Genomic DNA, 14,544 nt, shown 5'->3' on the forward strand with positions numbered 1-14,544 from the left:
TAGGAAACAAGCAAAAGAAAAAATAAACAAGAACAGATTTTGATTTTTAAAAGATTAATTCGTAAACTTGAATCAAAACTTATCAAGAAACTGAGATAATGGAAGTTAAAAATGTTGGATATCAAAGTGGGGCTATCACTACAGATCCCACAGACAATAAAAGGATACTAAGAAAATCTTATGTACAAATGTAAATGTAAATGTTTATATTTATGAGCATAAGAAATGAATTATTTATTAATTTGCCAAAAATGACATAGAAGAAATAGAAAATCAGCAGAGATACTTTATTAACTAATTAAAGTTAACTTACTATTGAAATTTTCCTACAAAGAAAATTTCAAACCCAGTGAGTTTCACTGGTGAGTACTATCAAACATCTAAAAGAGAAATTATAACTATCTTATAAAAATGCTTTGTAAAAATAAAAGAAAGAGGATCACTCTCTAACTTATCTTATGAGCCACCTTAACTCCAATATCAAAACCTGGCAAGGTTATTCCCAGGAAAAAGCAATCAATTAGTCAATCAAAAAACAAAACCAAAAACTATACACTGATACTACTTATGAATATAGACCCAAATATCCATAACAAAATATCAGCAAATCAAATCCAAACTATATTTGGAAAGATAATCATAACCAAATAGTTAAGATGCATTATAAATAATATATCCAAGTTGATTTCATATTTGAAAATAAGTCAGTGAACTGTATTAACCCATTAAGTCCAAGTTTTCAATTCTATGAACATACTATTTCAAAGTTACCGTAAGTGGTATATTTGTTGCTCAGTTTAAGTTTTTAGGAGTGTTCCACATCTGGGATGATGGGATAAAATGGGCTCAGTTGAGAGAATAAGGTAGAAAAACCACAGGATCTTCCCAACAGATATGGAGAATGGGGAGAATGGCAAAATGTCAAATCCATTCATGATTTAAAAAAAAAAAAGAAAGAAAAAGAAAAGAAAGAAAGCTAGAAAGAGAAGGGACTCCCTCAATCTGATGGACAGAATCAACTGAAATCTCTCAATTAACGTAATATTTGCTGGTACAAGTTGAACACTTTCCCCAAGACTGAGAGCCAGTCTTCTGCGGATTCTTCTGCTCTCAGCACTTCATTTCACCGGAGGTTCTCTGGGGTGCAATAAGACAAGAGGGAATGAAAAACTCCAAAATTGGAAAGAAATGAATAAAATGATGTAAAATGATGTTAATCCAGACAAAACAACTACATACATAGGAAAATTCTACAGATTCTGCCTAAGAAAAGCTAATAAATAAATTTATCAAGGAATTAGCATATAATTTTAAAGATTAATTGTATTTTATATACATTCAGCAAACATTAAAAAAAATCAACTTAAAAAAAGAATGCAGCTCCCAATAACAATATTAATGATTTCCCTAGCATTACTTCTCACATCAACCACCTTCCACAAGCCTTTGTTTCTGTTTTTGGTATCAACATAGAAAGTTGATATTAAAATATGCATTATAGTATGAAGAGAAGCCTGGAAGTACAAACATACAGAAAAATATTAGAAATTACAGATTAGTTTTTTTTTCATTTTGCTCAACCATATTTTTCCTTTTCCAAATACCACCATACCTAAGAAAGTAGTTGTCAACCTTCAAAATTATATAGGAAAACTACCAAGTAATTTCACTATTCATGATGAGTGAGACAATTTAGAAAAAAAATTGACTAATGTCTGAAGATTTAATATGTCAACTTACACATTTAAATAACATGACCGTCAATAGGTCATGGTGTTGAACACTATAAATAATTTAATCATGCTTCTGAGAAGAACAAGTTCATTAGAAGATCTTTCGGTAAATCAATATTAGATAAAATTCAAAAATGTTCATCAAGGTGTGAAAATATTTTGTATCTTTTCATTGAATATCTATTATATAGAAGAATTCTAAAAGAGGAGAAAAACACTTAGTCTATTGCAGGCCAGACTTATCACACATAGTTGCCAGGTTTCATATCTTTTATTCCTCACAAAGGTGCAAGCAGACACTAATGTAATCTCCGCTCTCACACAGGAAAACTGAGCCACACAAGAGCAAAGCAACTAGGGAGTAATGCCAAAGCAGTAGGTAGCGGTGGGAGCACTCACTAGTGAACATGATCCCAGTCTAGCCTAGTCTTAGCCAATATGCAGAACACAGTGCTCAGGGGTAGTAAACCAGATCAGAATATTTCTGTCCTCAGGAAGCTCACAGGTTAATAATGGAATGCTGAAAATAAACAAATAATGAAGAAGGTAATCAGACAGCAATAAGCTTTGAGGAAAACACAGTGCAGGGATAGGAGAAACCGAGGTGAGGTCGACCTAGGGAAAACCTCTGTGAGAAGGCATTTCAGGGATCTAAATGACAAGCAGCAGCCAGTCCTGTAAAAACCTAGGGAAAGAGGGTTCCAAGTAGGCAATGTATCTATGCAAAGCCCTGGGTGAGAGCAACCTGAGGGTCTGCAATACAGGATCGAGGGTACCTAAGAGAAGATTTTGGAATAGTAAGACCTCATCGTACATGATGAAAACTCTGGTGTTTATCCTAATTATGATGGAAGCCATTTGTGTTTTTCTAATATTCCCCTTTTGGTGTTGTATGGGGCATGGGTTGTAAGCAAAACAAGAGAAGAAGCAGCAGAAGGCTCTTTGCAGTGCTACAAGCAAGAGTGGTGGGTGGCTTAGGCACAGAGGCTACAATGGAGAAAGAAGCAGACAAACTGAAATACATTCAAGAGAGATACTCAGCTGGACTTTCCAATGGATACATGTGGTGGGTGAGAAAAGAGAGGAATCAAGGATGACAACCAAGTTTTCGGGGAGAGCAAGTTTATGTGGTGGCAATACTTAACAAAATGTGGATGAGTGGGGAAGGAGAGGGGCACTAGGAAGCAAGTTAAGTTTCAGATGTTGATTATGCACCTCAGGTAAGATAGGCAGTTGGAGGTGGGAATCTGTAGTTGCAGGAGAGGGGTCCCATTGGAGACAGAGGTTTGGCAGCCACCAGTCTACAGATGGCATTTAAAGCCTTGGGACCCGATGAAGTCACCAAGTGAAAGAGGGTAAGTAAACAAGCCCAAGGAACCCCAAGCTAAGCCCTGGGCACTCTAATGTAGAAACCAATCAGGGACTAACTGGAAAGGAGAAGCTGTGGAGTCTGAGGAAAGCAGGCGTGGAACAGTCAGCAAAAGATTAGCAATGATATCACAAACCCAGAGGAGGGCCTGCCCACCTGGGCTGAAGTCTTTCATGGGTTGAATTGACGAAGCCTCATCTTACTTTAGGCCAACACTGGACTCTTGCAAATCTTGTATTCATTTAAATGTTTAATGATTCATTCTTACAGAAAAATCCCATACCTCAAAGACTGCTAAAGTGATGAACTTTGTAAAGTTAAAAACCTTTTGCAAAGTACAGAGTTCACCTCAAATAATCAAATAGGAAACAAAGACTCCCATACATCAGCATGTTTTAAAGTAGGATTTAGGTTGTGATGTACCAAATCATGGTGAGATTATTTTAAGAGTTAGGTTTAATTTCAGATGCCTTCAGAAGTAAACTCGAACATTTGGGTCAAGAATTATGCTACCTTTACATTCTAGAGCTCACATAAAATGTTTTCACCATCAAAGCTGCCAACTTTATTAAATGCTTACTTTAGACAAATTCATTTAATCCTTACCAAAGTCTTATGAATTCAACAATTTTATTATACCCACTTCATTTTTTTTTTTTAAAATGAGGAAAGGCCCTAATTACAGTGTTCATGATTTTCCCAATGTTAGTAAGAATCGCTCTCAGGTCAGAACCAGACTTTGCCCTTTATCTTAGTGACACAGTTAAACCTTCCTTGGGTTCTGCCTTTAATACTTCATGTAAAATTTTTCTTCCCTTCCTTTCTCTACTGGCCAGTTCCTTATGTACCCATCCTGCCAATAAGAGAGAGATGTGAAAAGCAAGATAAAAGAACAAGAAAAAAAAATGAAGGAGAAATGGGAAAAGAAATAATCATAGTTGAAAACTCAGCTACAAAAGTGACTGGTGGTTGTGAATCCCCTAGTAGTACAGGCAAAGGGTAATACACAATGCATTACAAAATTTTCACTAACTAATAAAAAAAAATCCAGTTGGGCAAGAGAACTTTTTTAGTCTCAATCCATAAATACAACAGTATTTCTTATATGTGTTTATTTCACCCTAACCAAACTATGTAATGATCAGACATTTCAAGACTAAGTTCTCCAGTGATAAGGAAATGGTCTTCAATGAACTTCGCTTGGAATTCTCCATTGAAAATGGGATCAACGGCTCAGCATGCTCTAAAACAAGATGGCTATACAGTTCATGGTTATCTCAGCTTCTTAAAGCAACTTTAATAGATGTCCAATAACTTAAGAACCACAACTCTGAACTTCTATAACTGTCACAGGGCTCAGTAGAAGTAAGATCTATTGTATACTCCATACAGATAGCCTATCCCACATCCCTCTCAGAAGCAGCAGCAACCTTAGGAAACAAAATCTTGGCAAAAATTTCAACAAATGGCTTGGGCCCCAGCTCCAATTCATGTCCCTTCACAAGAAAGCAGCCACAGGTTTTAACTAATGAAAAACCAGTTTGTTTTTAGAAAACATCCTCATTATCGACTAATTTAACAGAAATGACCAGGAAGAGCATGATTTAATGTGGATTAAATGTGAATACAACTCAGAAGCTTTCTTCTGGTTGAATTAGATAATCAAAACTATTAAACAGTATTTCAAAATGCTTTTCATAATCCTGGGACCATTAATGTCATGTTCAAATCACTGTGGGTTTTTGTTGTTGTTGCTTTTAGTATTCATAGGGATACAATGAGTCATTGGCACATCTCCAGTGCAAGATGCATTTGAATAATACATGACATGCCCTTTAGCTAGCATCATGATGCCAGATTTAAAACAAGGTAAGAAGTTTCCTCCATGTACACTTGCAGTGTTCAGCTGTTCATAATCTATAGTGTTAACAATTTATCATCAAACCCAGTGACTTGCTGCCAACTTATCAAAGTGGCCACTGGATGCATATGATCAAGTCTGAGCATCTGGCTCTCCTCTGTTCCTGACATTAGCACAGACAACAGAATCAGTGGACTATTGAATGCAATTACAGTAAGCGAGACAGACAATAAAGATTGATAGCGCCTTCTCTTTTTATCACACAAAAAACTAGTGGGGGTTAAAGCTTTGCCTTGAGCTGCCTTCATTTAACAATGATTGAAAATATGCAATTGTGTTGGTAAAACACTGTAGCCTGTACCACTTCATTTACTGGACACATTATCAAATTAAATGAAAAGTGAACTGCCAAAAGCAACAGTTATTATATATTAATGATGAATATTTACTTAGCATTGTTCACAAATCATACAGAGAACAGAATCCTTCTTGTTATCTTCTTTGCAGGTCACAGTTGAGTAGGTTTAACATTTCTATGTTTACGTTAAGTCTTCTGTCTACAAATCTCTAAATACAGACTTGCACGATTGGTTTTGTGACTATCCATGTGATTACAATGTGTAATTAATAAAATGCTCTAGTTGTAGATGAATCCTAATTATCAAAGAGCTTTTGCTCACTTTATAACAATTCCCATTCTTATAGCTACTTTTGAAAAAAGAGAAACTTAACCAGGAGTATATGTTATAATGTAAGGGCTAGGAACTTTAGCTTCATTGAGCTTCCAAAATATGGAATGTCAGGAAGATCCTCAAGATACAGACAAACCACAAATATATATTTTATATTTTCCTGCAAAGAGTATAGCTTTTGTAGCCATCAGAAGATATAATGGTTCAACCCCCACCCCCAATCTGACCTCAAAACAAAATACATAAGGGGCAGAAGGCAAAACAGGATAATACATAACTATTGAGCAGAAAAGAGACATGAATTCCATTCCACAGCTCTTACAAGGGGAAACTGCATTCTGAGCAAATATCAATAGATCTGGAAATGCAAAAATAAGTGTTTCATTGTTAAGTGGACAAGCATTTGGTGTGCATACTGGCGTGTCAGAAAGACATGAAGCAAGCAGACATGATTGTTCAAAGTTATGCAGATTAATTCAAGGTTCTTTTTTAAAAACACACACATCTGGCCCTTCCTTTCCACTGATAGATACAGGAAAAGAAGGCACCATATATGAAAAGCAATCATGTCTCTTTTTCTAAGAGCTCATAACCTGAAAGCTCTGTGGCATGTTCCTAACAAAAGGAAAATAAGGAGAGGTGCAAGGAGAGATGGAGAATCAGCTTTGGGTCTTTGCTAAGCACCATCCCACTGGTTATTCTGTAAACGATTAAATGCATGGAGTTTGGGATTAAAGCACAAACCAGACACAGTGAATATAAATAGCAGCATGAGGTATAGGAGATCCCACAAGTGTGGAAAACTTACCAGAGAAATAGCATCCCACAGCAGACACAATCTGGAAATCAAAAAAGAACACTGAATCAGTTTTCATACAACAATTGTGTGCTCTAAAATTCACCTTCAGGCACAGTCTAACTGAAATCACTCTTCCTAGGCACCTTCAAATGCAAAGGTCCATGTTGCCTTGAACTCCTATGAAGCTGTGTCTGCTTTGCAGTTCTGAAAGCTAGCTAACTGCGAGCCTACCTCAGGAACATTTTACAGAGCAGAACCTTGGGGCCCAATCCTTGGGAATTTTATTCACTACATCTGAGTTGAGCAATGGGCACACACTATAGAATATTTGGCAATTAAAATATGAAAAAGCTAAAAGAAAATCTATCACCTATAAACCACCATCTGTGATCCATCTGTTTATGTAACATTTCTCAAATCAATAATATTTTTAGTAACTTGGGAGGGGTCAAATTAAAAATTTTTAATGAAAATTTGATATATACCTAAGACTAAAAACCAACACCTTAGATATCAATACAAGTTTAAAACATGAAAAAATTCTCTTGACATACATATTCTCAGTCCTTCACAGAGCTAATAACTTATTGTAGATATAGCCCTTTATATATCCTTTTAGTTCCTCTATGTGTTTATTTTTAATTAATTTGTATGTTTTACATATCAAAATTAGACTACACACAGCTAGTCATAATTTTTTTGTTTTACTTTTTCACTTCATACAATATTGTTTGATATCTAGATCCATCTAAAGCTATTTCCTTATTATTTTTAATGGCCATATAGTATTTCATACCATAAATAATCAAATTATTTTAGCCTTTTTCTTGCTTTTACTATTATAAAAACAAAAACAAAAATTCAGTATTTTATGGACATCCTTGTACTTTACCTCCAGTTACATGCAAGTGGTTTCACAATATAAAGGTCTAGAAATGGAATTTCTGTATCAAAGATCTATACATATAAAATTTTTGAAGGTACTGAAAAGTTGCCCTTCCAAAATCCTATGTCATTTTCCACTCTCACCTACAGAAGTACAACAAGGACCATTTCTACACAACTCACCAAAGCTAAATATTGTTTGTCTTTTGTTGTTGTTGTTGTTCCAGGAATTGAATCCAGGAGCTCTTAACCACTGAGCCACATCCCCAGCCCTTTTCATTTTTTAATTTTGAGACAGGGTCTCACTAAGTCACTCAGGGCCGTGCTAAATTGCTGAGGCTGGCTTTGAACTTGTGATCCTCCTGCCTCAACCTCCCAAATTCCTGGTATTACAGGTATGTGCCACCAAGTCTAGCTATTTTTTCATAATTTAAAGTTTACAATCATATATGTAAGAAATGGGACACTTTAAATTTTCATTTTTAGTTTTATTTCATGTCTATTAGCCATGAATTGCCCAATCATACCCTACTTCCATTTTTCTGTTGTGTGATTTATTTATTTCCTACTTCATTTTTAAGTTTATATACAGTGTGCATGTCCTACAAGTCTTTGTGCCCTTAAAAAGGTCTTTCCAAACTGACAATTGCAAAAATAAGTTATTTCCTATGTTATATTCTCACCATTTTATGTTTTTTAAGGTTTAGATTTTGAATACATCTGGAATAGAGATACACTATGAAATATGTCAGTTTTTTAAAACTGTTTTAGGTAATTCTCATTGTCATTCAAATATTCCATCATCACTGCCGTAGACTGCAATGGAACCCAAATACTTTGATTTGAATCCTGGAAATCCTTTTTCTTCACTGTTCATCCCATGATGTGACTGTCGCATAGATTTAGAGAGAGGATTGAATTAGATGAGAACCACAAATAGTCTACCATGGTGTGTCCCACAAGTAAAATGCCTAATACACATCAGCTGTTAGTACTATTATTTTTCACATAGCTCAAGTACCTTTTCTTAATATTCATTTCAAAGTGTATTGCTACTTCTCCAACCTTTGAAAAATCAAAGGGCAAGGTCTTGGTGTACATTTTCACGGGATTTTATGAGGTCAAAAGTTCCATGAGGAAATGTCATTTTAAAAATAATACTTTTGTTTTCTTGGTCACTAGCCTATTCCTAAAGTAGTTAAGTCTTGAGAGACTTAAGAAACATGTTGCTGGTACATGGTGATTACTTGTATATACAGCATATCTAGGAGTGCTGTCAACACTTTGCCTAATCAAACAATGGGTCTGTCTTTGTATCTTTACACATTTTGACAGGCTTTGTGGGTAACCCTGATCTAGTAGCCCAGTCCTGAATTTCCAGTAGCGCTTGATGTGTTGGGACCTCTCAGACTAGGAGACTGAAACTATCTCCAGTGGACACAGGAGGAGCCAGTGACTGGCAAGACCACAGGACACAACTAGGTCTGTGCACCTCTTGATGCACAAGGTAAGAGTCATCACCGAAGGGGGGGGGGTGGAAACTAGGTTCCTAAGAGACCATAATCTATCTATCAGAAGAACTCAGATACTCTTCTTAACTTTCCCTTCACTCTACTTTTTGAGCATGGATCTGTGGGTGGAGGAAGACAGGAGAGGACATTAAAACCTGTATGAGATCAAGTCTCTATCAAGGTCCACTTAAAAAAAATAATAATTTAAAAAAACTGCTCCTAACTCCACCTCAAAAGGCAGGAAATAAGTCTGTTAACAAATGAAATTCAGTATTATATTTTGTCCAGCACCAGGACAATGTAACATTCCATGAGTATCTATGGTTATTATGGATATTAGATACATAATATTTACTGATCACTAAACATGAGCCAGGCACCATTTAAAACATTTGGCAGGTATTACCTCAATCCTCCATTGGGCGATATAGATCTATAATCTACAGAGGCAGAGTCAGACTGTGGCTACATCATTTGCTGTGGTCAGTCTGAATATGGCGGAGCTGAAACAAACCTATTCTTTCAACCCTTATGATAAACTGTGCCAAAAGTGTGGTGGTGGGGGGAGATGACTTCCTTTTTAAAAATACCCAGGTTAAGACTTACTTATTTTTTAAATAAGCTTTTCTCTCTCCAATCCTACTTCTTAAGATAATAAAACCCAATCCCCTACAATAATTGTGATACATTATGTTCAGTTATTAGTAAAAATGTAGCAGAGAATGAGGGACAAAATATAATACTGAAATATAATTGAGAGACTAAATGTCTAAATGAGTCAGAAAAAAACGTGTGAAAAAATTTATCATTCTACCGAACATTTTGAAGTCCATTTGCCATGGGATGAATTGTGTACACCCTCCAAAATTCATGTTTAAGTCCTAAACTGTAGTACTTCTGACTATAATCACATTTAATAATTGATTTAATAACTATTCTCACTTGAGTCTTGCCAATTGTCAAAACCAGGACCTTTTAGCATTTTTTGTACATGGGTAGATATCCTCTACCTCCCATCCTCCTCCAGCCCCTGCCATCCTCTCTCCTAGTTAACATTTCATTCATTACCCTGTTCTCTCCACCAGGGCACAGGTGAGCTGATCAGACTAAGGAGACATGGCTATCAAGGAATGAGTTCATAGCAATGAGACATGATGTTCACTGGAAAACCTCTACTTAATATCCATGCAGAATAGATAATGCTTGTGCAGAGAAAGTAGCAAGAACTCAACCAATTTCAGCTACTTGTGGCTTACCCACTCACATTACCTCATCATAGCAAGGCTTCTCTGTCACCATCAGTCAATGGGCTGGGAGCAAAATCAAACAATGGCCTGAGCTTACACATTCTCCCAATCCCAGCCATGTCCCTGGAGGAGCTATGGGACAACCAGCTGCATGCTAGAAGCCAGCCTTCTCTCATGCCTGATCACTAACTACCTCTCCTTGCTTTTGTTTGGATCTTAATGGCCTCAACCTTTCCCAGGAAGTTTGCCTCTTTTTTTTTCTCCTCTACCTGAACACAAAATGACAGGTAACCCAAAGAAATAAATATAATTTAACGGTGAAATAAAATCCATCTACTAATGTGTGTATGTAGGCATGTGTCTCATTGGCATGCACCAGATTGTACTAAATGGCAAGAATTTCCCATGGGAAGATAACCTCCAGATACTGCTACAAAAGCTTTATTCCCTCCAATCTGCAAATTATTTAATTTAAACACTGCTTGATATGACTCTCCAAGGAGAAGGGTGTTTTTCCAGACCCATTTTTAATCTGTTGCTGTATACATGTGTGTGTGCACATAGAACTGGCTTCACAAACGCCTTCTTTCCCTGCTGCAGAGACTATGCAAAAACAATGTGCAACCAGAGGCTAAAAGTTCTGTCTAAAATTAGAAAAGCAATGAAATGCTCATGGAACATCTGGGGTTTTTTTGGGGGGGGTAAGTAGGCAAATGTTCAGCTTTCCACGTTCTAGGTTCCTCAGCCTCAGATATTTTGTATTTCCTTGGAGGATATAACTGAGTTTTTTTTTTAATATCACGTATATGTGTGCACACGTGTGTGCCTGCCTGTACATGTTCATTTCTTATGAAAGATGGTCACATTCACTGATGCTTTTTACTAAATCAGAAGTAGCAATGCAAAGATTAAAGAATCAGTTCTCATCAGCACTGGGTAGTGCTGTGTCATGTGGTGGGGAGAAAATTTATAACATTCTTTTAATCCTTCTGCTTCTTCCACTGGCTTAACTTCTACTGTTTTTCTACTACATATTAATTAGGAAAGCAAACCTGGTCAAACAAAACCTTAAATGTCCTCTTACAAATGTTGCCAAATTTCATCATTTAAAAAATCTTGCTTTTTAAAGAGTCCCTTTATGGACCCATCAAAAGATTCAAACCAATTTCTCTCCTGGACAGAATTTCTTTACATAAGATTCCACCGAAGAGCTCCCTCCACCTCAAGTGCAAACTTGCACAGACAGGGCAGGGGAGATAGTCTTGTTGCCTTGGCTAAATCAATTTAAAAGCAAATAGGCACTAGACAATAGTTTCAATATTAACTTACTCTTCCTGCTTTTTCATCAGAGCAAGCCAAAAGGCTGCAACCCCCTTTCACCCTTCCCCTAGCCTTCTTCTAGCTCTCTCCCTGTGTGGTACCCCCTGCTCCAGTAAGGTGAACACCCTCCACCAACCAGCCTAGTTATTTACTGACTCAAGCTTGCATTCTGGAGCATTATCAGCTTAATGCATAATTCAAAATCTCTTGCATGTGGCCTGTACTTTTGCCCGATCCCCTGCATCCTGAATGAAAGATAAGTTTTTCCAAAGTGAGCACACAAAAGGATTCCTGAACATAGTCATTGACCCCCAAATCCAGTCCTCCCAATCTTCCAGAAATCTTCTTGCCTTGTGGCTCCCATATACCCTTGCAAAGTTTCCATACTGTGGAGAAATCAGTCTTAGAGCGGATCTGAAAGTTTATTCCAAGTAGAGAACTGTAAACATTTGGGAAGAAAAGGTTTCTAGAAGTGGGGAAAAAAATTCACCATTATTACCTTAAGCGTCCTGTTCTACAGCATCAGTCAGAGGTTTTCAGCAAGGCAACAGTCTTCAGTGTCTGTAATTCAAAAACAACAACAACAAAAAAAAAAATCTTTAGAATTTTTCCTCCCAGTAAGGCAAATATGTGTGGTGAGAGAAGGATGATTACTGGAAAGAAAGGCTAGTGGAAAGCTTCCTTAGGTGTAGGTCAAAGAAGTAAGGAAGTCAAAAGTTTAGAAGCACCTAGGAGAGAGCCTAAGGGGTGGGGTCAGGGAGAGAATGCTGAGGGTGCAGATGGACTGGGGAAAAGGGAAAGAATAAAATGGCATTTGAGAAGAGAGTGCTATAGGATCAGTTGTATTAGAAGGTTAATTCAGTCAGAGTCAATTCAGAAAAAAATAGCTGGAATGATCTCCCGCCTCTAACAAATTGACTGCTTCTGATTGAATTGATTAAATTAACTAGTTTCCATTTTAAAACTATATATCATTTAATATGGATAGAGAAAATTAGTGCATGAGTCCACCTGCAAATATTCAGACTTAGGTAACCAATATGATCTGATCTGAATATATTAATAACCTGACCTGTGTAAAAAAATTATACGTGCATGCACACACACATGAAAAGTGCAGTGTTGATTTTACCAAGAAGTGTCATCACGTTCCCTCCTGGTCCCCCAGAATAGTCACAAGCATACTATAAGCACGCGTACATACAATACATATTCTGAATTTTCCTTTTTATGTGGTACAAAAAATTGGAAATCAGTTTGTCCCCCATAGAGTTAAGTATGCTGTATAAATGTACCAGCATCCTTTGCCAACAACATTTTTAAAATCAAGCTCACCTCCCCTTGATGCATTTATGTCAAAATCAGGACATGATACTAAAAATCAGAAGGTCGCCAATATCATTTGGACTTATTACTAAATGTGGGATTCAAGTAGATGTTTTTTACATGCATTTTGAGTCCACTAAGCAATAATTCCTCCTTTTTTTATAAACATAAAGACATGAATTATTAAAAAATTAAAGACATTTAGAATAATGGTCCGCCATACGCAAAGTATTTATTTCAACTTTCATCATTCATAGTTTATTGCATTGATTTTTTTCATCAGTTTACTTAGTATTAGGCTTCCACTGAACTCATCAATAAGAAATGAATTTTGGTAACTTTCAAACCCACTATATTATTTTCCTTTTATTTGTAGTGAATTTTTCTTCTCTCAATGGTATTACTGCAATAAGTCAGTCATTATTTCTTTATGTTTTCCCTTCTTTCTTTAGTATTTCATTTCCCTTTACAGCACATCTTGTGATCACAAAGAAAACAGAGACACTTATTTCTTTTAACAGTTGAAATTGCTGCAAGTGATTTAGCTGTCATTTAATTTGATTCCTCTCTTCTGTCTGTGGAGAAATATGTTTAATGTACTGGAAATTATGTTAATAAGAAAAAGCATTATCTCATTTAATGAAATAAATATACAAATATTTCAAAATAAAATAAAGAGGCAATCTTCGCTGAGAAAAACGTCTCTTATGGTTTGCATAAAATAAACAAATGAGAAAAAAATCATGAATATATTGAAACAGTGACAAAAATTATGCCCACATTCAAAGGGGAGGGGGAAGCTTGGTAACTGAATTACTCACAACAATCAAATATATACTTTTTAAATTTGGACATATATTAAGACCCGAATTCTTAATTTTATATTTCAAGTTACCTCAAGCAAGATCATTTAATTTTTCTGGAATTGACACTAAGGTTTTAAATAGGTTTCCTTTGTATTTTTCCCTTCTGTTTCAACTGGTCTTTCAATGATTGCTATTGCTCAAATTAATAATTATCAGTAATCTCATTGAAAACATGAGCAACAACCCATGTAACTATAAGGAAGGTTAGAATTCCTTTGATTTTGCTAATCAAAACAGAGTCAAGGAACTCATTCCAAAGCTTTTATATATTAAAATTTATCTAATGCACAAAAAGGTTAAATAAATATTGTTAGTGATTTGAGCTAAACTTGAAGCAATTATGTAATAAAAGCATGACCACAGTAACAGAAACACATAATTAGCAATTTAATTACTGGCATGAAGACAAGCTAAAGATGTCAATAAAAAAAATCTTTAGTGACAAGCCGATTTTACTCTTTGCTGCAATTTGCAAGAAATACTCACCAACCGATGAACAAAATCATTTTTATACAAAGCACCTACCCCTCCACAAACTCAAATATCCAATTTAAAATATTTTTTATTTCCTATCATTGCATAGTGAATCATTATATTTTCTCCCATTTAGATTAGCACGTTCTCTTCTCTGAAAATACAATATTTCCAGTCAGCAAGTAAAGAACATTATGGGTTTTTTTTTAATGAGTTAAAGTAGCAGGTGTTCTTTGTTTCAATTTCATTTTTTCCAGCCTCAATAATATGTTTGACAGCAATGCTTCCCTGTATATGACATTCCAAATATCCTATCTTTTCTCATCTCCTAAGTTTCAGCTGAGAAAAACACATAAACCATCAGTTATTTTAAAAGGAGATAAATGCTAACTATAGCAGAAATCATGAGGGTAATTAGGTATTCCTCTAGGTCTTTTACAATTTTTTTCCTGCCCATCTCT

The 14,544-nt window shown here is 35.8% G+C and overlaps 1 long non-coding RNA gene across 3 annotated transcripts in view; it reads right to left on the minus strand.

The window, feature by feature from the left end:
• LOC110597814 (uncharacterized) overlaps window positions 1–14,544 on the minus strand; it is a 537,518-nt gene that overhangs the window by 314,297 nt on the left and 208,677 nt on the right. For all 3 annotated transcript variants that reach the window (XR_013428975.1, XR_013428974.1, XR_013428973.1), the window contains exons 2-3: window positions 11,917–11,978; window positions 6,464–6,494 (exon numbers count right to left, since the gene is read on the minus strand). This is a non-coding gene — a long non-coding RNA (uncharacterized LOC110597814). The remainder of the gene's footprint in view (window positions 1–6,463; window positions 6,495–11,916; window positions 11,979–14,544) is intronic.

Source organism: Ictidomys tridecemlineatus, chromosome 12, assembly GCF_052094955.1.
Source record: "Ictidomys tridecemlineatus isolate mIctTri1 chromosome 12, mIctTri1.hap1, whole genome shotgun sequence".
In the NCBI taxonomy this organism is placed as follows: domain Eukaryota; kingdom Metazoa; phylum Chordata; class Mammalia; order Rodentia; family Sciuridae; genus Ictidomys; species Ictidomys tridecemlineatus.